This window comes from Diceros bicornis, chromosome 9, assembly GCF_020826845.1.
Source record: "Diceros bicornis minor isolate mBicDic1 chromosome 9, mDicBic1.mat.cur, whole genome shotgun sequence".
In the NCBI taxonomy this organism is placed as follows: Eukaryota; Metazoa; Chordata; class Mammalia; order Perissodactyla; family Rhinocerotidae; genus Diceros; species Diceros bicornis.
Genome location: NC_080748.1, coordinates 59,592,781 through 59,617,205, shown reverse-complemented (window position 1 = coordinate 59,617,205; position 24,425 = coordinate 59,592,781).

The window sequence follows — 24,425 nt, the reverse complement described above, 5'->3', positions numbered from 1 at the left end:
CACTTAACATTTAAGTTTAAGGTGCACAATGTGTTGATTTGATACACTTATATATTGCAATAAGATTACCACAGTAGCATTAGCTAACACCTCCATCACATCACAAATTAGCATTTTTTGTGATAATAACACTTAAGATTTATTCTCTTAGAAATTTTCAAGTATTCAATACTGTACTGTTAACTATAATCACAATGCGGTGCATTAAATCCCCACAACATATTATCTTACAACTGGAAGTTTGTACCCTTTGACCAGCATCTCTCCTTTTCCCGAACCATCCAGCCCCTGGAAACCACCATTCTACTCTTTATTTCTACAAGTTTGGCTTTTTTGGACTCTACATGTAAGTGATATCATACAGTATTTGTCTTTCTCTGTCTGACTTATTTCACTTAGCATAATGCCCTCAAGATCTATCCATGTTGTCATAAAAGGCAAGATGTCCTTCTTTCTCATGGATGAGTAATTAATAAATAGTAATTATATATATATTTCACATCTTCTTTATCTATTTATCCATTTATGGACACTTAGGTGGTTTTCATATCTTGGCTGTTGTGAATAATGCTGCAAGAAACAAGGGAGTGCAGATATCTCTACAATATCTTTTGGGGTTTTTTTTGGGTTTTTTTGCTGAGGAAGATTTGCCCTGAGCTAACATCTGTTGCAATCTTCCTCTTATTGTATGTGAGCCGCCACCACGTCATGGCCACTGACAGGTGGGTGGTGTAGGTCGGCGCCCGGGAACCAAACCTGAGCTGCTGAAGCAGAGCATGCCAGACTTAACCGTTAGGCCACCAGGGCTGGCCCTTCAATATCTTATTTTTATCTCCTTTGAATATATACCCAGAAGCAGGATTGCTGGATCATATGGTAGTTCTCTTTTTAATTTTTTGAGGAAACTTCATACTGTTTTTTATAGTGGCTGTACCAATTTACATTCCCACCAACAGTGACAAGGGTTCCCTTTTCTCCACATCCTCACCAGCGCTTGCTATCTCGTCTTTTTGATAATAGCTATTCCAACAGGTGTGATGTGATATCTCATTCTGGTTTTGATTTGTATTTCGTTGATGATTAGTGATGTTGAGTACTTTTTCAAGTACCTATTGGCCATTTGTGTGTCTTCTTTGAAAAAACATCTATACAGTTCCTCTGCCCATTTTTTAATCAGGTTGTTTGTTTTCTTGTTATTGAGCTGTCTGAGTTCTTTATATGTTTTGAATATAAACCCTTTATCAGATATATAATTTGGAAATATTTTCTCCCATTCCCTAGGTTTGCTTCTAATTTTGTTGATTGTTTCTTTTGCTGTGCGGAAGATGTTTGATTTGATGAAGATCCTCTTATTTATTTTTGCCTTTGTTGCTTGTGCTTTCGGTGTCAAATCAAAAAAACATTGAAAAGACCAACGCTAGGGAGGTTTCCCCTATGTTTTCTTTTAGCAGTTTTATGATTTCAGGTCTTATGTTTGTCTCTAATCCATTTTGAGTTAATTTTTGTGAGTAGTGTAAAATAGGGTTCTAATTTCATTTTTCTGCATGTAGCATCCAGTTTTCTCAACACTATTTATTGAAGAGGCTATCCTTCCCTCATTGAGTATTGTTGGCTCCCTTATCAGTTATTTGTTGACCATATATGTGTGGGTTTATTTCTGGGCTCTCTATTCTGTTCCATTTTATGTATGTATATTTTTATGCCAGTACCATACTGTATTGATTACTGTAGCTTTGTAGTATAGTTTGAAATCAGAAAGTGTGATTCCTCCAGCTTTATTCTTCTTTCTCAGAATTCCTTTGGATAAAGTTTTTTTGTGGTTGCATACAAACTTTAGGGCTTTTTTTTTTCTATTTCTGTGAAAAGTGCCATTGGAATTTTCATAGGGATTGCATTGAATCCATAGATTGCTTTGGGTAACGTGGACATTTTAACAAGATTAATTCTTACAATCCATAAACATTGAATATCATTCCATTTATTTGTGTCTTTTTCAATTTCTTTCATCAGTGTCTTATAGTTTTCAGTGTACGTATCTTTTACCTCCTTGATTAAATTTATTCTTAAGTATTTTATTCTTTTTTTTTTTTTGTAAGGAAGATCAGCCCTGAGCTAACATCCATGCCAATCCTCCTCTTTTTGCTGAGGAAGACGGCTCTGAGCTAACATCTACTGCCAATCTTCCTCCTTTTTTTCCCTTTTTCTCCCCAAAGCTCCAGTAGATAGTTGTATGTCATAGTTGCACATCCTTCTAGTTGCTGTATGTGGGACACCACCTCAGCATGGCTGGAGAAGCGGTGCGTCAGTGTGCGCCCGGGATCCGAACCTGGGCCGCCAGTAGTGGAGCGTGCGCAGTTAACAGCTAAGCCATGGGGCCGGGCCCCAAGAATTTTATTCTTTTTGATGCTATTGTAAATGAGATTGTTTTCTTATTTTCTTTTTCTGATAGATTACTGTTAGTGTATAGAAATGCAACTGATTTTATTTTTTCTGAGGAAGATTTGCCTTGAGCTAACATCTGTCCCAATCTTCCTCTATCTTGTAGGTGGGTTGCTGCCACAGCATGGCTGCCGATGAGTGGTGTAGATCCACGCCTGGGAACCAAACCTGGGCCACTGAAGCAGAGTGCACCAAACTTAACCAGTAGGCCATGGGGCTGGACCCAAAATGAGACTGATTTTATGTATTGATTGTGTATCCTGAAATTTTGCTGAATGTGTTTATTAGTTCTAATGCTGTTTTGGTGGAAACTTTAGGGCTTTCTATACATAATATCATGTCATCTGCAAGTAAAGACAATTTTCCTTCTTACTTTCCTATTTGGCTGCCTTTTATTTCTTTTTCTTGCCTAATTGCTCTGACTAGGACTTCCAGTACTATGTTGAATTAAAGTGGCAAGAGTAGGCACCCTTGTCATGTTCTTGATCTTAGAGGGAAAACTTGCAGTGTTTCACCATTAAGTATGATGTTAGCTGTGGGCTTGTTATATACAGCCCATATTATGTGGAGGTATGTTCTTTCTATATCTAGTTTGTTGAGAGTTTTTAATCATGAAAGGATGTTGAATTTAGTTAAATGCTTTTTTTGCATCTATTGAGATGATCATATGATTTTTATCTTGCATTTTGTTAATGTGGTGTATCATATTGATTGATTTATGGATGCTGGACCATCATTGTATCCCAGGGATGAATACCATTTGATCATGGTCTATGATCCTTATATGCTGTTGAATTCGGTTTGCTAGTATATTTTGAGAAGTTTTGCATCTATGTTCATCAAGGCCTATAATTTTCTTTTCTTGTAGTGTCCTTGTCTGGTTTTGGTATCAGGGTAATGGTGGCCTTGTAAATGATTTGGGGATTGTTCCTTCATCTTCAGTATTTGGAGGAGTTGGAGAAGAATTGACATTAAATCTTCCTTAAAGTTTTGGTAGAATTCACCAGTGAAACTATCTGGTCATGAACTTTTCTTTGCTGGAAGATTTTTTGATTACTGATTCAATCTCTTTACTCATTTTTAGTCTGTTCAAATTTTCTATTTCTTCATGATGCAATCTTGGTAGGTTGTAAGTTTCTAAGAATTTATCCATTTCTTCTATGTTGTCTAATTTGTTAGCATATAATTGTTCACAGTAATCTCTTCAGATCCTTCATATTCCTGTGGTATCAGTTATAATGTCTCATCTTTAATTTATAATTTTATTTATTTGAGTTCTCTCTTTTTCTTCGTTAGTCTAGCTAAAAGTTTGTCAATTTTATTTATCTTTTCAAAGAAACAACTCTTAGTTTCATTCATCTTTTCTATTGTTTTCATACTCTTTATTTCATTTATTTTTGCTCTAATATTTATTATTTCCTTCCCTCTGCTAACTTTGAGCTTAGTTTGTTCATTTTTTAAAGTTCTTTGAGGTTCAATGTTAAGTTGTTTATTTGAGATGTTTCTTTTTTCTTAATGTAGCTTTTGTAGCTATAAAAGTTCCTGTTAGAACTGCTTTTGCTGCAGCTCATATGTTTTGATATGTTGTTTATCCATTTCTGTTTGTCTGAAAATATTTTTTTGATTTCTCTTGTGATTTCTTCTTTTAAAAACAACTATTTGACTGCCAGCCCCATGGCTGAGTGGTTAAATTTCCATGCACTCCGCTTCAGCGGCCTGGGTTCAAGAGTTTGGATTCTGGGCACAGACCTACTCCGCTCATCAGCCACGCTGTGGAGGCATCCCAAATGCAAAGTGGAAAAAGATTGGCACAGATGTTAGCTCAGGGCTGATCTTTTCCAAGCAGAAAATTTGAAAAATGAGAAAGATGGGCAATGGATGTTAGCTCAGGGCAAATCTTCCTTACCAAAGAAAAAAAAAATTGTAAAAGAACCCACAACTATTTGAAAAGTATTATTTGACAGTTTTTGGAATCTTTTATTCAGTACTCTCTTATTGGGTTCTGATAATATATGGAACTGCTATTTTTCTGATGTTTATTCATTCAGCACAAAATAGATAGAGAATTATAAGACAGGAAGGATACTAGTCATTTGTCAACACTGATATAAAACATAACCACACTTAATGTCACACAAATTTGAAAATCTGTTCAATATTTTTTTCTAGCAATTTCCACATGATGGAATTCTAAAACAATTACCTCCTTTCTCTAATTAACCACAAGGGTAATCAAATCATGTATAATGTTAACATTTATGAAATATTATTTATATTATTGAAAAAGTAGATAATCTAAAATTACATCAGAATGAAAATGGCTATGAAAAACACATATTATATAATGCTTTACTGAAACTGAATAGTTAATTATACCCATTGATGTTAGGATATTGTTTTATAAAAACAGAAGAGGAAATAATAATACATGGAGTTTATACTCTTTAAGTTCAATAAAATAGCCCACCATACATTTTTGGATAAAGTTATATGTATAGAAATGCTTAGAAAATCACATGGAAGGATAAATACTTTTTTTTTTTTTTAATTTTTTGTTTATTGCAGTAACATTGGTTTATAACATTGTAAAAATTTCAGGTGTACATCATTGTACTTCTATTTCTGCATGAACTACATCATGTTCACCACCAAAATACTAGTTACAACCCATCACCACACACATGTGCCAAATTATCCCTTTCACCCTCCTCCCTCCCCCCTTCCCCTCTGGTAACCACCAATCCACTCTCTGTCCCTATGTGTTTTTTTATTGTTGTTGTTATCTTCTACCTTTTAACAATGGCTACCCAAGGTGAAAGCAGAAAAGAAATTGAGAATAGGAGTGCTGGTCTAAAGGACTCTAATCTGAACTATAATGCTGTCTTCTTTTAAAAGAATAATGCTTTTATATATTAATTTTGTAGTTTAAAATTTATCTATATATGTATAAATATAAAAAATTTTAAATATCTTTTAAAAAGATTGTGAAAAATTACCTTAAATTGTGAAAAATTGCCTTAAAATTAAGACATGAAGATTCCTGTCTCAAATAATATCTAGTCACTATAGCAGGTATTTCAGGTTACTAACGTCTTTTTATACTTACCAAGAGAAACATATATAAGTTTCAATTAAATTATGCCTTTTCTACAGGTAAAAATAAATTGATATTATGGGACCCTAGTTTCATTTAAGCATTTCATTCATCATTAGAGCATGGATAACAAACTTATGTTTATTAAAGGAATTGAATCCTAAGATATCATGGAATAAAAATAACATCAAGATATCAGCACATCTTTTGAAACGATAAAATCCACTAAAGTGCAGGAAAATATTAAATACAGAGTAGAGATAAAAAAATTAGTCTTAGCCAGGAAGAGCCACAGTATAGTGTTTACTCTGGTTCAAGATAACTTGAGTGCAATCCTGGTTTATGACGTCTTTAGCTGAGTGACATGAATCAGTTGCTTAATTTTTCTATGCCTGTTTCCTAAATTGTAAAATTGGAATAATAATAAATCGTAGGTTTTATGCAAGGGGCTGATGAGAAGAAAATCTTCAAACTCTGACAACACCATTGGGTAAGAGTTTGATGTAATTGGCTATGTTTATGTTTTTATTGTAGCATGACCCTATAGGAAATGATGGGAATGGGTACAAATAAGTTATAAGTGGAAGGAAGTTGAGGGAGATCCCAAATAATGACTTCCAAAGAATTTGTGACCTCAGCAAAGGTTATATGTTATCTGTGAAGAAAAGAGAGGGATGTAGATTGTGGAATAGAAGTTTGAGAATAGAGAAGATATGAAATTCACTCTGGAGAATGGGAGAGAAAACTGATGAGAGAAAGAAAATTTTGGGAGGGAGAACCATAAATTGCAGAGTTATGAATGTGTATGTGTGTGTGTGTATGAGATTACTGATTATTTTCCTTACCGGCAATCAATAGCCAGGGCGTAGATTCAGAGAAGGCAGGGAGAGATTTATCCAGATCTGTTTTGCTGTTGTTGCTGCTGCTATTGTTGTTAAGTGGATGCAGTAGAAAAGGGAGATGGAGGAGCATGAAAGCAGTTGCAGTGATGAATATATAAAGCGAGAGAAAAAAGCAAAAGAAGCATTTAGAGATATAATTGGATAACAAAGGTTCAAATGAGAATGGGATTTGACTGGAGAGGAGAGTGATGGACTGGAAGACGTTTGGAGACCATGAAGGGTACTGACTACACATCCCTACTCTGACATATATGAAATACGACACTAGAAAAATAGTGATATCAAGAAAGATCCAGTTTCCGTTAAAGCAAATGGGTGGATGAAATATTCAGAGAAGAATATAATAAAACTTCTTTATCCTCTCGTGTCTTAACTGATGTAGAGCAGAAGAGAATTGAGAGAATTAAGGAACTGTCAAATTTAAACCAAGCACAAATAATTGACATGATAATTTTTAAAAATTAGACTGATTTTTTTAATTGGGGTAGAGTAAGAATAAGTTATTGTAGTATTATGCCTTTAGACACTAGTAAGAAAATGGGGGAAAAAACCAGGAACCCTCAGATCTCTGTACTTCTCTTCTTGTGTTCTAAGCAAAGCTTTGAATAAGATTTTGATAAACTTACAAACAAGCAGATGCTTATCTTGATAAAGTGAAAATTATGAATCCTCTTCAAGATGATCTCAAGTTTAGAAATTTCAAAAAGTTGAGTCACAGGAAACTGATGAAAGATGTATAATAGACCATAATTACTGAATTACATATTTATGAGTAAAAAATTCCAAAGTGCTAAAAAAAAATCAAGAAGAATAAAATTATTACTCACCATGTCCTTAAACTGTGAAGAGTAGTAAAATACAATTTTAGAATAATATTTAATGATATTGTTCCTATAAATCCTGCCTTGCACATGGCGATGCTTTTTATATATACATTAAAAAAATAAATAAACAGCTATCATTTACCAAAAAAGCACATTATACAATTATGTGAAACATATGATGTTTGAAAATTTAAAAATTGGCTTTAGTTTGTGCTTTATTGCGAAGCAATGGCTCCAGGTCTATGGATGCAGTTTGTGCATGTTCCTTATACCTAGACTCATCCCAGCGTCCTATTTCTAGGTTTCAGCTTCTTTATCTGTAAAATGAAGACTCTATTAGTATAAAAATGGAGAAGAATTTTATAATTTGTCTAATGATACTATGCTACTAATTTTTTCTATCATAAATCTAAGAAAAAGTAAATAAACAAACAAACTCTTACCATTCACATACTTCCAGAGAGAGAGAGACTAAAATACATTTATCTTAATTGAGACCATACTTTGGCAGTACTCAAGTACACTGAATTTCAGAAATCCTAAGAACAAAATGCAAAGCAGTAGATGATGTATGCTATGCAAACAGCACTCCCCAAACTGGACTTCCTGGAGCATTACACAATACTCCAGGACTGTCTCCAATTAGGGCAGGGGCTAGATGTGATGAAATAAATTGAATAGATCAGCTACATCTGGATAGCCAGCCTTCTATTTACTGCATTTAGCTTTGTACTTAGGCAGCAGCACACGCCAACTCGCCTTGTCTTCCCAATGACAGGATTAATGGAGTGAAATTGTCTATGTGTCACACTAATTCTGTGTTCATTTTTGCAAGTATACTCCCCAAACTTACAAATAGTCCAAAGTGATAGATCACACGGTGACCTTTGTGAGAGTAAATGAGTTACACTGACTGGAGGTTATACTTTAATTCACTTGATTTATGTGAACATACAATTTAATAAAATATTTATTTCATGCCCCAGCAAATGCAAACTAAAATACAAAGGCATGAAAATTATTATAGCAAGGAGTGATTTAAATTCTGAATTCCTTGGCTAGTAAAATGCTCTGAAGTCCGATTTTCGTAAAGCCTGAAACAGCTTTTCACTTATTAATAATAAATGCTTGCCCAGGGTCTGCTCTGTAAATTATTCAAAGTGGTTTATATACACCAACTTACTAAATGTTCATAAAAACCCTATGATGGCACTGCCTGCTGTGATCAACAAATTCTCAACTCCATCTCTGCCACTGTGAATAAATTCTAAATCTTCCTATATCTTTGTACCACTCTCCAATTTTGAAGTCTCATTGGGAACTTGGGAACTAGCCTGAGCCTAAATTCAGTGTCTAAAAGCTTAGCTGCAGGGAGTGAGAGAGTGAGGATGATCTGCTACCCCCACAAAACCCATAGGATAAAGGGTTTTCCCTAAATAGAAGTGTAATTCAGAATTTAGCTGGGCAAAAAAATGGCAGGTATCCAAAACAGCCCACCCTTTTGATTATTCAATAGTTACATGCCCCTTATTTTTATAGTTACTTTACCATAAAGGAAGACTCTGATGTAACACAACACTTTCAAATTTCAGACAACTGAAAATATGTTCTCATGCTCTCAAAAGGGAAACAACAATAAGCCCAATCGTATATTATCTCCGGCTCAAAATATAGGATCTCTAGGTGATAACCAATCCTTCTCTATTTCTGTCATGATCCCATATCCTAAAATTTATGGACTAAATTAAGAATATAAGTATGATAAATAAACCCTACTCACATATGGAGAAACATGCAAAGCAGACTAACTGTAGGGGAAATATGGCGTATTCTTGGGCACCAACCACCTTTGAATAACCTGCTTTAGAAAGAATCATCACATTATAAGTCATCTTCTACTCTGTAGAACTGAAATTTTGAATTCCAGACTTGAGGTATGGTAGCAGTAGCAAGGTTATATTTCTCATGCAGAGATAGCATCAGTATTGGTAGTAATAACAGAAGCATTGAGGTAAAGTTGAATTTTTGGTATTTAGTTTTGAGAGAAAGCCCCAGAATGGGTTTTCCTCTGAGGTAAATTTTGTGGCATGGTTTTACATATTCATCTACAAGTTTTACCTCAAATTTGTTTTACTTTTCCTTTAATCGTCCTACTGATCCTGTTAAATATCTAATATTCTTTAATGAATTCCCTTTTTCTTAAACTGGCCAGCACATTTCCAGTTTTTTACAACTACAAAAATAACCAAAAGACTATTGGCCCTGGAAGTGGTTGCAAGCAGTAGACACTCAATGATAGGAATCTAGGATTGGTTATTCAATATGCCTGGAGTTGAACACAGTGAGAATGCAGCAATGATTAAAAAACAGGACTCTAACAGTTGCTGACATGGAGTGGCAAAACAATGCATTGTTAATATCTGTATTCTCCTGTGCCCATTAGTATAAATTTTGATTAAATAGCTGCTAAGATTTAATCAAATGTTGATCATGAAATTCTAGAACTGTGATGTTGGCTTCCTTTTTTGTAACTGACTTGTGGGGCCTAAAGAATGAGGACAAAGAGATCAAAGACCTAATTCTTCAGGACACCATTCAATAATAGTCTTTACTGATTGCACCAGAAAGGCTGAGAAAGCAAAATGAGTTGGCAGAAAAAAATATTAATATTTACAAACATATTGGCTGACCTTAGGAAATGGGGAAAAATGTAAACTGAGAATTTGAATAAAGTCATGAGATTAGATTATATAAAACTGACCACTCTGAACCACTAAATCTTACTGAGCTCTTGCCAACAGAAGTAACTAATCTGTCCTTGCCTTGTTTGAAGTCCCTGTAATGACCACGCCTAAAGCATTTACTCACCAAGACAAGGCAGTTCTCATGTCCCACCTTTACCACCCCTCATTATTTCCAGACATATAATTAGATTCCAGCTCCAACCTTTTCCCAGAGAAAAGTACAAATCAAACCCTAGAAGAGAAGGTTTATATACCAAAAGTCTGCAGAAATGAGGTTACTTCCCATCGATTCCTATTTTGCTGAGAGTTTTTTTAAATCAGGAATATGTATTTGATATTGTTAAATGCTTTTTCTCTATCAATTAAGAAAATCATTTGGTGTTACATTTTTCAGTTTGTTGATACAGTGAATCATAATAACTTGATTATTGAATGGTAAATCATCTATGCATTGCTGGGATGAACTCCACTTTATATATTTATGGATTTGATCTGTGAAACTTTGTTAGGAATTTTTGTATCTATGTATATAAGGGATATTAGTCTGCAGTTTCTATTCTTGCCATGTCTTTGGTTTGGATAGCAGGGTAATGTTGGCCTCATAGAATGATTGGGAAGTATTCCTTCCTCTATAATTTCCCAGAAAAGTTTGCATAGAATTGGTATTATATCTTCTTTAATTTTTTGTTTTAATTCACCAGTAAGGCAATTCACTTCTGAAGTTTCTTTATTGGAATGTCTTAACTACAAATTCAATTTCTTTAATAGACATAGGGCTATTCAAGAAATATATTTGTTCTCTGCTTCCAAGATTTTTTCACTTGATCTTTTTTTGTCAAGTTTCTTTGCATAAAGTTGTTTATAATATCCCCCATTATGCTTTTAATATTCACAGAATTTCTAGTGATGTCATTTATCTCATTTCTGATATTGGTATTTTATTTCTCTATCTTTTTTTTTCTGACTACTCTGGCTAGAAATTTATTTTTATTTTTTAAAAGTTTTACAAAGAACTATCATTTGATTTCATCATTTTTCTCTGTTTTTAAGTTGCTTTCTATTTTATTGATTTCCACTCTGATCTTTATTTCCTTTCTTTTCCTTATGTTAGGTGTAATTTGCCCTTTGTTTAGACTCTTAAGGTGGAAGCTGTGGTCATTAACTTGAGACCTTTTTTTTTTAATAATACGTGTTTTTAGTGCTACAAATTTTCCTTTAAGTACAGAATAAGCAACATCCCACAAATTTTGGTGTGTGTGTGTTTAATTCTATTTAGTTTAAAATAGATTTGAAACATGAGTTATTTAGAAATGTGTTATATAGTTTCCAAATATTCAAGATTTTCCAGAGATTTTCTGTTAATGATTTCTAATTTTATTTTGGTCAGATAATATCCTTTAACTTATTTGAATCTTTTTAAATTTATTCAGACTTTTTTTAGCCCAGGATATAGATTATCTGGTAAATTTTCCATGAGGATTTAAAAAGAATGTGTATTTTCCTGTCTTGGATAGAGTATTCTATTTTGTCAATTACGTTAATCTGTTTAAATACTGTTGCTTCAGTCCTATGTGTGCTTACTGATTTTCCATCTACTTTTCTGTTATTGAGATGAGGGTGTTAAAATCTCTGACTATAATTGTAGATTTTTCTATTTCTTCTTGACATCTATCAATTTTAGTTTCATGTATTTTGAAGCTCTATTACCAGTTACGTAAATATTTAAATTTGTTGTGCCATCTCTTTACTATTATGAAATGAATTTCTTTAATCCCAAGTAATATTCTTTGCTCTGAAATGTACTATGTCTGATATTAATATAACCACTTCAGCTTTCCTTTGATTAATATTGCCATGGCATATAATTTTTTATCCTTTTACTATTAACATATGTATGTTTTATTATTTCTTGTAGACACATATTAATTGGGTTTTGCTTTTTTATCCAATCTGGCAATACCTGCTATTTTTGTCCCATTTACATTTAATGTAATATTTATATGGTTAGACGTATATCTAAAATTTTTCTATTCATTTTCTTTTTGTCCCATCTGTTTCTTGTTTCTTTTTTTCTTCTCTTCAGCCTTTCTTACCCTTTTTTTACTGCCTTCTTTTAGCTTAATATTTTTCATAGTTCTGTTTTATTTTATGTCTCTTATTTACAATAACTGTTGTGTTACTTTAATGGTTCTTTTGGAGTTTATTTTATATGTTTTTAACTTTACCATCTGACTTCATGCAATATTATGCCATTTCACATATAGTATAAGAACCTTACAACAGTTTACGTCCATTTTTTTCCTCTTGGCTCTTGCACTATTATCATACATTTACTTCTACATTTTTCATAACTTCCACAATACATTGTTATTGTGTTTGCTTTAATCACTCAATATCTTTAAATTGAACTTAAATAAGAAGACAATTTTTCATCTTCCTAGGAAAGTTCTTTAACATTTCTTGTGATTCAGGCCTGCTGGTGACAAATTCTTTAAACTTTTTATTTTTGCCTTTGTTGTCTTTATTTTTGCTATATTTTTAAAGATATTTTTGCTAGGTATAGAATTCTAAGATGAGAGGTTTTCTTTTTTTCAGTTCTTTAAAGATGTTGTTTGGCTGTTTTGTTGCTTGCATTGTTTCCACCAAAAAATTATCTTTGCTTTCCTAAACATAATGTGTGTTTTCCTCTGGCTACTTTTAAGATTTTTCTCTTTATCACTGGTTTGGACCAATTTAATTACCATCTACCTGGATTTAAAAAAAAAAAATATATATATATATATATGTATTTTGCTCATACTTTGTGTTAGTTGGGAGTTAGTGGAACCATGGGTTTATAGTTTAATCAATTTGGAAATTTTTGTGTTATTATTTCTTGTAATATTTTTTCTGCAATTTACCTTCCCCTGTCTCAGCCAAGCTTTATGCTTACAATTGCAATTATGATTAGGTATTTTGAAGTTGTCCCAAAGCTCGCTGATGTTCTGTTCATTTTTTAAACTACATAATTTTCTCTGTGTGTTTTATTTTGCATAATTTCTGTTGCTACATATTCAAGTTCACTAATTGTTTCTTCTGCAATGTATAGTCTGTTGCTAATAACATCCAGTGCATTTTTCGTCTCAGCCATTGTAGTTTTCACCTCTAGAAGTTTGGCTATATTTTGATAACTTTTCTGTCACTACTTAACATAGTCAACTTTTACTCTAGCTTTTGAACATGTGGAATACAGTGGTAATAACTGTTTTAATGTCCTTCTCTGCCAATTCTACTACCTGGGTCAGTTTCAATTGGTTTAATTTTCTCTGCACTATGGGTTGCATTTTCCTGCCTGTGTGCATGCCTGGTAATTTTTTATTGGCCATCAGACATTATTAATTTTACTTTGTTGGGTGTTGAATATTTTTGTAATCCTATATTCTCAACCTTTGTTCTGGGACACATTTATGCTACTGAGAAATAGTTTAAGACTTTTAAGTCTTACATTTAAGATTTGTTAGGCGAGTCTGGAGCAGTGTTCAGTCTATGGCTAATTATTTCCCACTACTAAGGCAAGATTCTTCTGAATACACTACCAAATGTTCAATGAACTATGAGGGTTTCCAGTCTGGCTGATGGAATAGGGTTTATTCCCAGCACTGGGTGAGCTCAAGTTAGTCTATTCTAATCATTTTAGGTCATTTATTTGCAAGCCTTAGGTAGTTTCTCACTCGCTGGCACTGATAGGTACTCTGATGAACACTTGAGGGATTCCTCTATAGATCTCTAGTGTTCTCTCTCTGTGCAGCTCTATTATCTCAATACTCTGTCTTGTGAACTCTAGATAGCTTATTCTCACGGGGCTGTTAGATCTGTCTCCTTAACTCAGGAATTCTGCCAAGCTCCACCTGGGTTTCTTTGCTCTGTGATCTGGAAACTCCCTCAAGTCAATAAATTTAGTCAATTAAATTTTATGGCTCATCTCATTTGGCTTCTCTCTCTCGAGAGTCACTATTCTCTGTTGCCTCATGTCCAATATCTTGAAAAGCATTGTTTCATTTATTTTGTCCAGTTATTTGTTTCCTTTACATAGGAGGATAAATCCAGTCTTTGCTATATATTGGCCATACATATTGGCCAGAAACAAAAACTTCTCTAAAACAGACATTTTAAAAACAATCCCGATGTTGCCTTGCCAATTCATGGAATGAGAGCAATTTTGACAACCAAAAGTTTCTGAAATTTACCCTACCTTTCAAAATTTTAAGCTAAGAGCAATATTATACTCCTGGGGGAATCAATAGTTAATGGCATCATCAAAACTTTAAAAGATGCAAGTGTTGAGATTCGTATTACATTCTCATTTAAACTGTCTATTGGCTGGCACAAGTGATGATTATTCTTAGTACACACCAGAGAGTTATTATAAGCTTAATCAGCTCTTTACCCCAATTGCAAACCAACACAGATCCTAGAACCTATTATGCACTTACAGATCTTTCAAATACTGCAGCAATATTATCATTCTAACAGGACTTGGCAACTCAGAATTACCAGTTATCATGGATTACTTTGCAAGTTATATTTACGAATAGGGAGCTAAATCCTGGAGCCTGATATCTCTGTAAAATTGCTAGCATTCCAATAGTTCAGACATGTAGGTTAGTTACTTCAAGGTGAAAAAAATTCACTACATTTGAAAACTCTACCCTAGGTATGTCTCTTTGGATTTGAGAGGTTACATATGCCACTTTGGATATACTGTTCAGAACAGAACCATTTATGAAGTTGACCTTGCCAACGTTGAGTGAGGCCCAGAGCAAGATAAGGCTCTACAGCTAGTATAGGCTACCGTGTTCTGCCACTTGGACCTTTTAAAGTCCAATAGCACTTATACATGTATAAAAAGGAGGCACTTCAGTTTATACTTGTATTTCAAAAATGAAGTCATGAAATCAAGTAATTAAAGGCATAATTGTTAAAAATAAAACAATACAAAACAAAGCTCAAAGAAAAGGTCAGGGAAAAAAAGGCACACAGAAAGCAAAGTTAGGGGGTGAATCAGGAAAATTAAAAATAGAGGAAGACTGGATTGTTCTGGATGCACATTCCAACCAAGTCGTGCTCCAAACCCAAACTCCATCTGCCCATCTTAGTTTTCTGGAACAAACTCCCACTCATCCCGACCCACCCATCCTTCACAAACAATTCCTCTTCCCCAGACATTCTTACCTCCCACACTTAGAACAGCATCACTTATCACTTGGAATTTGTAGTGCCTTTTATTTTATTCACTAAAATATTTGCCTCTTAGGCAACAGGATAATCACTTTTCTCTCTGCCAAATTATGTACTTCCATTTCTCATCCTGAAGGAAATAAAATCCAAGATAGGAAACTTGACAGCACTTGAATCATCTCCAGGCAACACATCCAAAATGTGTTTCCGTGGAAAAAGGAAGGACAATCTGATTGGAGTTTTTTAATGGAAGTCAAGAAATAAAAAGTCGGAACATAAGATCCATTTACTTTTTAATGATACCATACCAGAACTATCTGAAGGGGGAAAAGAAGCCTCTCTTTCTTATAGAGGTGCTCTTTGGAAAAACAGATTTCTTAAAGGGATCTCAGATTTCTTTTTTTAAATATATGTTAAATGCATACTTAATAAGTATATCTAACTCTTCAGATATAAACAAACAGAACTTTATAATGACTTGTTCTATAGTATTTTTAAAATTTAAATACCAGTACTATTTTTTTAAAATTAGGGTTGTCACTCAGTAGGCTGTAATATTGATACTTCTCATTCTTAACTTTAAATTGTAATGTCTTTTTAGACAACATGATGAGATCTTGGTCTCATAGTCTTGTTTTTAGTGTTAACACTTTTAATATTACATGATGAAAAAACATAAAATATAATATATTTTTATTTATGGGATAAGATTTTCAATGAAGTAGACATATACTCACTCTTCTGAAAGTGCAGCAATTAAATGAGTATTTATCAAGCATTGCTAGCAGGTTAGTGCTTTTGGCAATGAGAGTGACACAGAACCTACTTGATAGATGACATAATAGCTCGGCTTTGAGCCTAGCTCAACATAACCAATCAATAAACAGTCTAAGGCTGTGCTCCTCTTTTCTTTTTCTCCTCCGTCATCACCCTTTTCTTCTTCCTCCCTATCTCCCTACCCCTTTTGCAGTTATCAGCATCATTGTCATCCCCAATCATTATCACCCTCTTTATCATTCCTTATTTCTTTGGAATATTGTGAAAATAAATGACATAATGACAAATACATCTACCTATTCTTTTTAAACATAAGACATATAGGGTATAGTCTTTAGTAATCCTGTTGGAACTATGCATGAGAAGAACAAGAACTATTGCAAGATGTGTGGAATTTCTGAGGGATGGAAGGGGACAGGTGGAAAGGCAACTGCTCTTTGAAGAATGCTAAGGTCTCTTTATCCATATAAAATGCAGCACATCCAGTTGTTAATGGGCACTGTCCAGAAACCATTTCATAAGAAATATACTTATCTGCTTTTCTATATCTGGATATCTGTGCGTGGTTAAAATGTCAGAGAGATCCACCAAAGTTATATAACTCTCTTTATTAATGACTTGTTGGGGTTCTTGGTAATTTTTAAAGAGATTAAGTTGATCAAGCATGAGTAAACAATTACTTAGAACTAATGTAAATATGCAGAAACTATAAATGATATATCAGAATTCTACAGCATAGTTCTATTTTTAACTAATATTTCACTAATAGACTTGAGTTCGATTTACCTAGAGTGATGTTCTAGTAAATCTTAATACACTACATAAAGAAGCAAGTCATGCCTTTACTTAGCTTTCTGCTTAGAGCTCCAGGGCTTTTGGAATGGCTGGGATATCAGTTTGACAGGGTCAATGGTTTGCCTATAACATCAGGGATCAGACTTGAAGTTACCTACAGGGATCCTGTCCCTGCCAGAGGACACTACCAATTTTAACTGCATGGGCAGATAAGGAGACAGATGATGCCCACATGTAGACTTTCATTAGTAACACTGATAGTAGCATAGAACTCCTGATCATAGGCCAGTGTCATCAACAGCCCTGGGAGAAGCTTATTTCTTTGACAACACCTCTGGACCAAGCAGAGAAAACGTTTTTATTTGAAAACAGCATGGCTCTCTCTATTACATTAGCTCTTTCTTTAAAAGTGAAGGTTCCAGACAGCAGATTCTCTCTGGTTTCAGCAAGGACATATTTCTTCAGGGAGCAATGTTCCCTGAGTGTGTTGAAGACTCCTTTGGGTAGTCCTTATCCCCACACCTTGGAATCTGTGGAGTGGCTTCCTAGACTTCTTGAGATTCACTATTTTGGTGTTGTCACCAGGACTATAGTCAGAGGATTTGTTCAAACATTAGGTAGATGGCCTCTAGCCTATGCCTTGACTCAAAGATAGGCTTAGAAAAATGTAAGACTGCCGGTGAAATCACTGAAATATAACAATTCATTTGAATGCGTATTGTTTAACATGATTATTGCTTCTACTCCCAGCACAGGATTTCATACGTACTCTGGGCAATAACACCTAGAGGCGGACCATAGCCAGTGGATTTTTGATGCCACAAAGGAGATTAAATTAAGACGTGAAGTACTCTGAAACTACAAATATTTTTAGTAACAAAAACCAAATGAAATATTATGAGGGGTCTTAATATATAAATAGGTACTCTCAATGTTTACCCTAATCCCCGTGATGGCATCTCAAGAACACAGGACGCGAAAAAACGTGATTCTGAAAGAAAGTAACAGGTAGGAAAAGTACACTTCCTACCTGTGTTTCTCTTCCATATTTGACTATTTTTCTCTCAGAATTGTCTGTCTCAGGTGGGTGGATTATTGCTTTCTCTTTAGAGCATGTGTATACATATACATATACATAAACATATACGTATACATATGTGTGTATATCTATGTCATCTATATACAATTGATTTTCACATTATTTGCAATTTAAAAAAATAAAATTAATGTCTATGTGGCACTGGAAAAGGCATCATTCATCATTTCCAAGGCTTACAGTTATAAATAATTTCCAAATTATGGCTTCTCTCATGAGTGTTAACTTATCAAATATCGCTTTCACTTGATGGGAAGTTAATATTCATTTAAATGGCATGAGGTCCTCATTAAAAAGGACCTAGATGTAAAGTAGATTCTCTTTCATTTCCTCTCCTGTGGTACTGATTTTGATTGTGGAACAGAAGGTATGAATTTATAACATGATGTGTGATTGAGTAACAGCTGTCAGTAATTAGATGCAGCAAAGTTTATAATGAAACCTCAAGTCATGAGAAATTTACCTGATTTTTGTTTCACTACAAAGACCAAAAATCAGTCTAGGTTATTGAAACATCTGGCTCAAGTTGTGAGTTTCTGCCACCCTGAAAACCCTACCTCAAATAGTTGTTTCTACAAGAGAAGCCCTCTCCATTTTTTTGTTCATGAATTTGTGGATTAGGGTTGCTTTTCTCCACAGTGATAGAATGTTATATTCATGTGTTTTATATGGAGATATTTGCACTTCTCTGAAATATGGGCCCAGATGATTAAAATGTTTTTCCAGGAATGAGTCTTTGTGAATGAAATGAAACAAGAGTTTTCAAAGGTTTTAAATATATATATTAGATAGGATTTCTCTATTATTAAACCCATTGCAATTAAGTTTCAAAATCTTTTCTCTAATGAAGAGGGGATCTTACCTGCTGGGTTAAAACCTGTTAAAATTTGCCCAAATAAGAGACTAATTTTAGTGTGTTATTATTAAACGAAGTCAAGAGACCCAAATTTTTCAATGAATGCCTTGACAATACATTTACATTTCCACTTTATTTCTTCATTAAAAAAAGGAAGATTACTATTGTGAGAGAATCAGAGATATCAAAATACTACAAAGCTTTCTGAAATCAGGTATATATTATTGTCCCCAGCTTAGAGATGAAAAGTCCCAGCATATGGAAATAAAGAGAATATTAAAACCCAGGCATCCAAACTATTAGAGAACATAATAGAATCACTGTGTATCAAATGAAATAAGTAGAGAAATCTCACATTTTGCTAAAATTCAATGTTACATTCCTCAGCTGATTCACCTTAATAATTCATTTCATAAGTAAATAAACATACACATTCCACATGGACTCTATCTTTTGGTTTCTGGAACAGGAACTTCCCAGGAATTATTTTTATGGTGAAAATAACCTTCAAGATGAAAGCATTTTCACAATTTAACAGTGTCTTTCCATCTCAGCATTGGCTTTATCAAGATAACAGAAGCTTGGATCAGATAAAGACATAAATCCAGAGAGGACTTTTTATAAGTGATATTAAAATAATTGTCAATAAGTCATCCACATGTCAACAGACTCCCTTGTCTCACATGGCAGGAAAAACAAGTTTATGGACTAAAGAGAGGTTCAGAACTGTTATCTGAAGAGAGTGCTTAAATCAGTGGAAATGGAGATAGGCAGCTGGCAAAAGGTTATGCACACAAAGTGTGATTTAAATTTAATATAATCAGATTTAGTTCTTCATCCTCAAGGGCTATAATTTTCCAGTTGGACAACTCTCAATGGGACCTATTTCATATAACATTAAAACAATAACTTGGAAAAAAATGGGTTTAACTGCCATGCAACGCTGTCTAATTTAGTTGTAAATTCTTATGAATTACATTATTAGTGAAATAAAGTTTTTAAAAAATTAACTGTTAAGCCAGTTGATAAAGACAACAGCAGTTTCTATTTTGTATGGTCTATTTTATCGTTAAATAGTTCAAACATACTGAGAAGTGTAAAGAAAAATATTATAAACTTCGTTTTACAAACCCACCCAGGTTCAGGGCACCTTAAAGTTTTGCCTTATTTGTTTTGTATCTTTTATAATCTTTTAATTGTTTATCCCTCCGTGATTTTACTTCCCTCTCTCTCTCCTCTGAGGTATTCAGTAACTTGAATTTGGTGAAAAGTATGAATATTTCTTATACTTTTACTGTATATCATGTAGCCATAAGCAATATTGAGTTTTATTTCGAATATTTTCAAGCTTATATAAATAGTGTCATATTGTATATATTCTTTTTCATCTTGCTTTTTGGCACTAAAAATTATACCTCTAAAATTTGTTCATATCAATATACATATTGCTAGTTCATTCATTTTAATTATTGTACACCAATATGTTGTATTAATAGATCACACATCAGTTATCCTTTTTGTTGTTGATGGACACCTAGATTACTACAATTTTTCACTATTGAAACCAAACCAAAACTTCAATGAATAATCGTGCACATGGCATTTTTTTTTCTCACAAATGCTAGAGGCTTAGGATTTATATCTAAAAGCAGAAAGCTAAAATATATAATGTAAATAACTTAAACATTTATAAGGTATTGACAATCACTCTGAATCAACATTTCATAAGAGTCATTTTTGCTTCACATACATGCCAGATTTTTTTTGTTTTACCCATCTGATGAGTATGATAAGGTATCACTTTGGTTTAATTTGCATTACTTGTTTACCGGTAGTATCAGATACTTTATCCTATGTTTATTGGTCTTGTTTATTTTATTTTCTATGAATTGCCTGTTGGTATCATTTTCTCAACTTTGTATTGAGTTTTCTTGTTGCTTTTATCCTATTGATTTGTGTCTAGTTATGTGTGTATATGTAACTGAACATATTCTAGGTATTAAAAACATTTTTAATTCATTTCTTGTCTTTTCACTTTTATGGTGTCTTTTCATATGTAAATGGTTCTTCTTTTTCCTGAAATGTCTATCCTGTTCTATAAATATAGAATATATCTTTTCAAATGAGAACTTTCTTTCAATGATTATGTCTCTTTATTTCCAATTTTTTGGCTATCTTTAATATTTAGTTATTTTTTCAGTGTTATTTCAGTGTTATTTCACTGTTTGTTAGAAATTTTAATTTCCTATTGTCCATCATCAATATGTAGTTGTCCCAATCAATTTTGTATAGTAACTTGTTTTCTCTGGACTTACTGCTTTAGCTTATTTGTTCTGTAAGCAAATTACTTAGGATTTTTTACATAAATGATTATGTCATCTATGAAAAAATATAGGACTTTTTGTGCTTTTCTCTTATGTTTTTTTCACTGGCTAAGATCTAGTTCCTTGCTGAGTAGGAGTGGTGAGAGTGAGCATCCTTGCCTTCTTTCCGATCTTGGAGATAAGAATACAACATTTTACTATTAAGTATAACAATGGCTGCAGGTTTTAGTAGATGTACTGCTTGTTTGCCTGGAACTTTTGTTTTGAGTGGGTGTTGAATTCATCAAATGCTTTCTTTGCATCTGTTGAGATGATTATATGTTTTTGTTGCTACTGTTGTTGCTTTTAGTCTGTAAATATGGTAAATCACATTGATTGATTTTAAACATTAAAACAACGTTGCATTCCTGGCATATGTCCTACTTGAATATTTCTGTATTATTTTTCTAAACAAATTTCACAAATTTACCAGCTTAAAACTACACAAATTTATTTATTTGTGTATTTTTAGAGATGTGCAATTTGCTTTTTTTTTTTTTTTGAGGAAGATTGGCCCTGTGCTAGCATCTGTTGCCAATCTTTCTCTTTTTTCTTTTTTTTTTTCCCTCCCCAAAGCCCGGGTACATAGATGTGTATCATAGTTGTAGAGTTACAGCTCTTCTATACGGGACGCCACTTCAGCATGGCTTGATGAGCGTTGAGGACGTCGGCGCCCAGGATCTAAACTGGCAAACTCCTGGCCACCAAAGTGGAATGCACGAACATAACTGCTGCCATGGGGCCGGCCCCCAAATTTATTGTCTTACAGTCTGTAGGTTAAAAGTCCCACATGGGCCTCACCGGGCTAAAATCAAAAGGTGGGCATAGCTGTGTTCCCTTCTGGAGTCTTTAAGGGAGAATCTGTTTCCTTGCCTCTTTTAGCTTCAAGAGGCCATTCACATTTCTTAGCTGGTGTCCCCCACCATCCATCTTCAAAGCCAGCAATTTGCATTTCTCTGTCCATTCCTGTGTAGTCACATATTCCTCTTTCTTCTCTCTCCCTCTTCCATCTTTAAGGACCCTTGTGATTACATTGGGCCCACCTAGATAATCCAAGACAGTCACCACATTTTAAGACCCTTAACTTAATCACATCTGTAATGTCTCTTTGACTATGTAAGGTAACATATTCATAGTTTCCAGAGATTAGGATGTGGACATCTTTGGGGAACCATTATTCTGCCTATCACAATATATTTTTATGTATCTGTAGATTTGATTTCCTAAAAAGTTTTTAAGGATTTTCATGTTTACATTCATGAAATACATTGGACTGAAATTTTCTCTGTATAGAATTATTTTGTCTGGTTTTGGTATTAGAATAATAGTGGCCTCATAAAATGCATTACAAATGTTCTCATCTTTTCTGCTTTCCAGAAGAATTTGTGTCAAATTGGTATCAATTAATCTTTAGATATTTAGAAGAATTCACAAGTGAAGCCAACTGACCCTGGAGTATTTAATTATGAATTCAACTTATTTAATACTCATGAGGCTGTATTAGTTTGCTAGGGCTTCCATAACAAAATACCACAGACTGGGTGGCTTACACAACAGAAATTTATTTTCTCACAGTTCTAGAGGCCAGAAGTCCAAGATCAAGCTGTTGGCAGGTTTGGTTTCCTCTGAGGCCGCTCTCCTCGGCTTGCAGATGGCTATCTTCTCATTCTGTCATCACATGATCTTTCCTCTGTACATCTAAATATCCTCTCCTTGTAAGAACACCAGTCAGATTGGATTAAGGCCCACCCTCACAGCTTTCTTTTAACATAATTACCTTTTCAAGGCCCTGTCTCCAAATACAGTCACATTCTTAAGTACCAGAGGTTAGGGCTTCAACATATAAATTTGGGAGGTGGGAGATGATGACGCAACTTAGCGCATAATAGAGGCCATTCATATTATTTATTTATTTTTGAGTGACATTTGGCAGTTTACTTCTTTCAAGGAATTTCTCCAGCTGCAAAATTTATTAGTTTAAAATTCTTATAATATTTCTTTAGTATTATCTATTTATCTGTAGTCTCTAGTTGTGTGACCTCTTTCATTCCTGACATTGATAATTTTTCTTCTTTTTTCTCGATCATTCTGAAAACAGATTTATCAATTATATTGATTTATTCAGAAAACCATATTTAAGTTTTATTAATTTTTCTCTGTTTTTCAAGGTTTTTTCATTGAGCTCTACTATTATCTTTATTTTTTCCTGATTTATACTTATATGATAATTAATTTATTCTTTTTTTTCTCGTCTCTTACCCAAATATTTACCTTTCTTGGAGGCTCTCCATTCTTTTTTGTAACTCCATATTTTCATGTGGTATCATTTTCTTTCTGCCTGATGACTTCATATATACAGTCATGCATCACTTAACGATGGAGATATACATTCTGAGAAATTTGTCATTAGGTGCTATAGTCCTAGTGCATCATAGAGTGTACTTACACAAACCTAGATGGTATAATCTATTGCTCCTAGGCTACAAACCTGCATAGCATGTTACTGTACTGAATACTGTAGGCAACTGTAACACAATAGTATTTGTGTAACCAAACATGTCTGAACATAGAAATGGTACAGTAAAAATATGGTATAAAAGATTAAATAGAACACCTGTATAGGGCATTTACCATTACAGGACTGGAAATTGCTCTGGGTGAGTCAGTGAGTGAGTGATGAGTGAATATGGAGGCCTAGGACATTACTCTATGCTGCTCTAGACTTTATAAACACTGTACACTTAGGCTACACTAAATTTATGAAAAAGTATTTTTCCTTCTTCAATAATAAATTAACTTTAGCTCACTGTAACTTTTTATTTTATAAAATTTTTAATTTTTTTAACTCTTTTGTAATAACGCTTTGCTTAAAACACAAACGTTGTACAGTTGTACAAAAACATTTTCTTTCTTTATATCTTTATTCTATAAGCTTTTTTCTATTTTTAATTTTTGTCTACTTTTTAAACTTTTTTATTAAAAACTGAGACACAAACACACACACTGGCTTAGGCCTACCCAGGATCAAGGTCAGCAATACGGCTGCCTTCCACCTCTACGTCTTGTTCCTGGAAGGTCTTCACGGGTAATAACACGCATGGAGCTGTCATCTCCCATGATAACGATGCATTTTTCTGAAATACTTCCTGAGGAAACTTCCAGAGGCTCTTCTTGAGGAGTTGTAATTCTTTTCAGAAAGAAATATGTCCATGGTGGTTTGCTTGGTTTGTTTCATTTTTTCATCATAGATTTGCTTGTAAGCAGATAATGTACCATGAACATTCCTCTCTATTAATGAAAACCTTTTGGTGTCGGGGT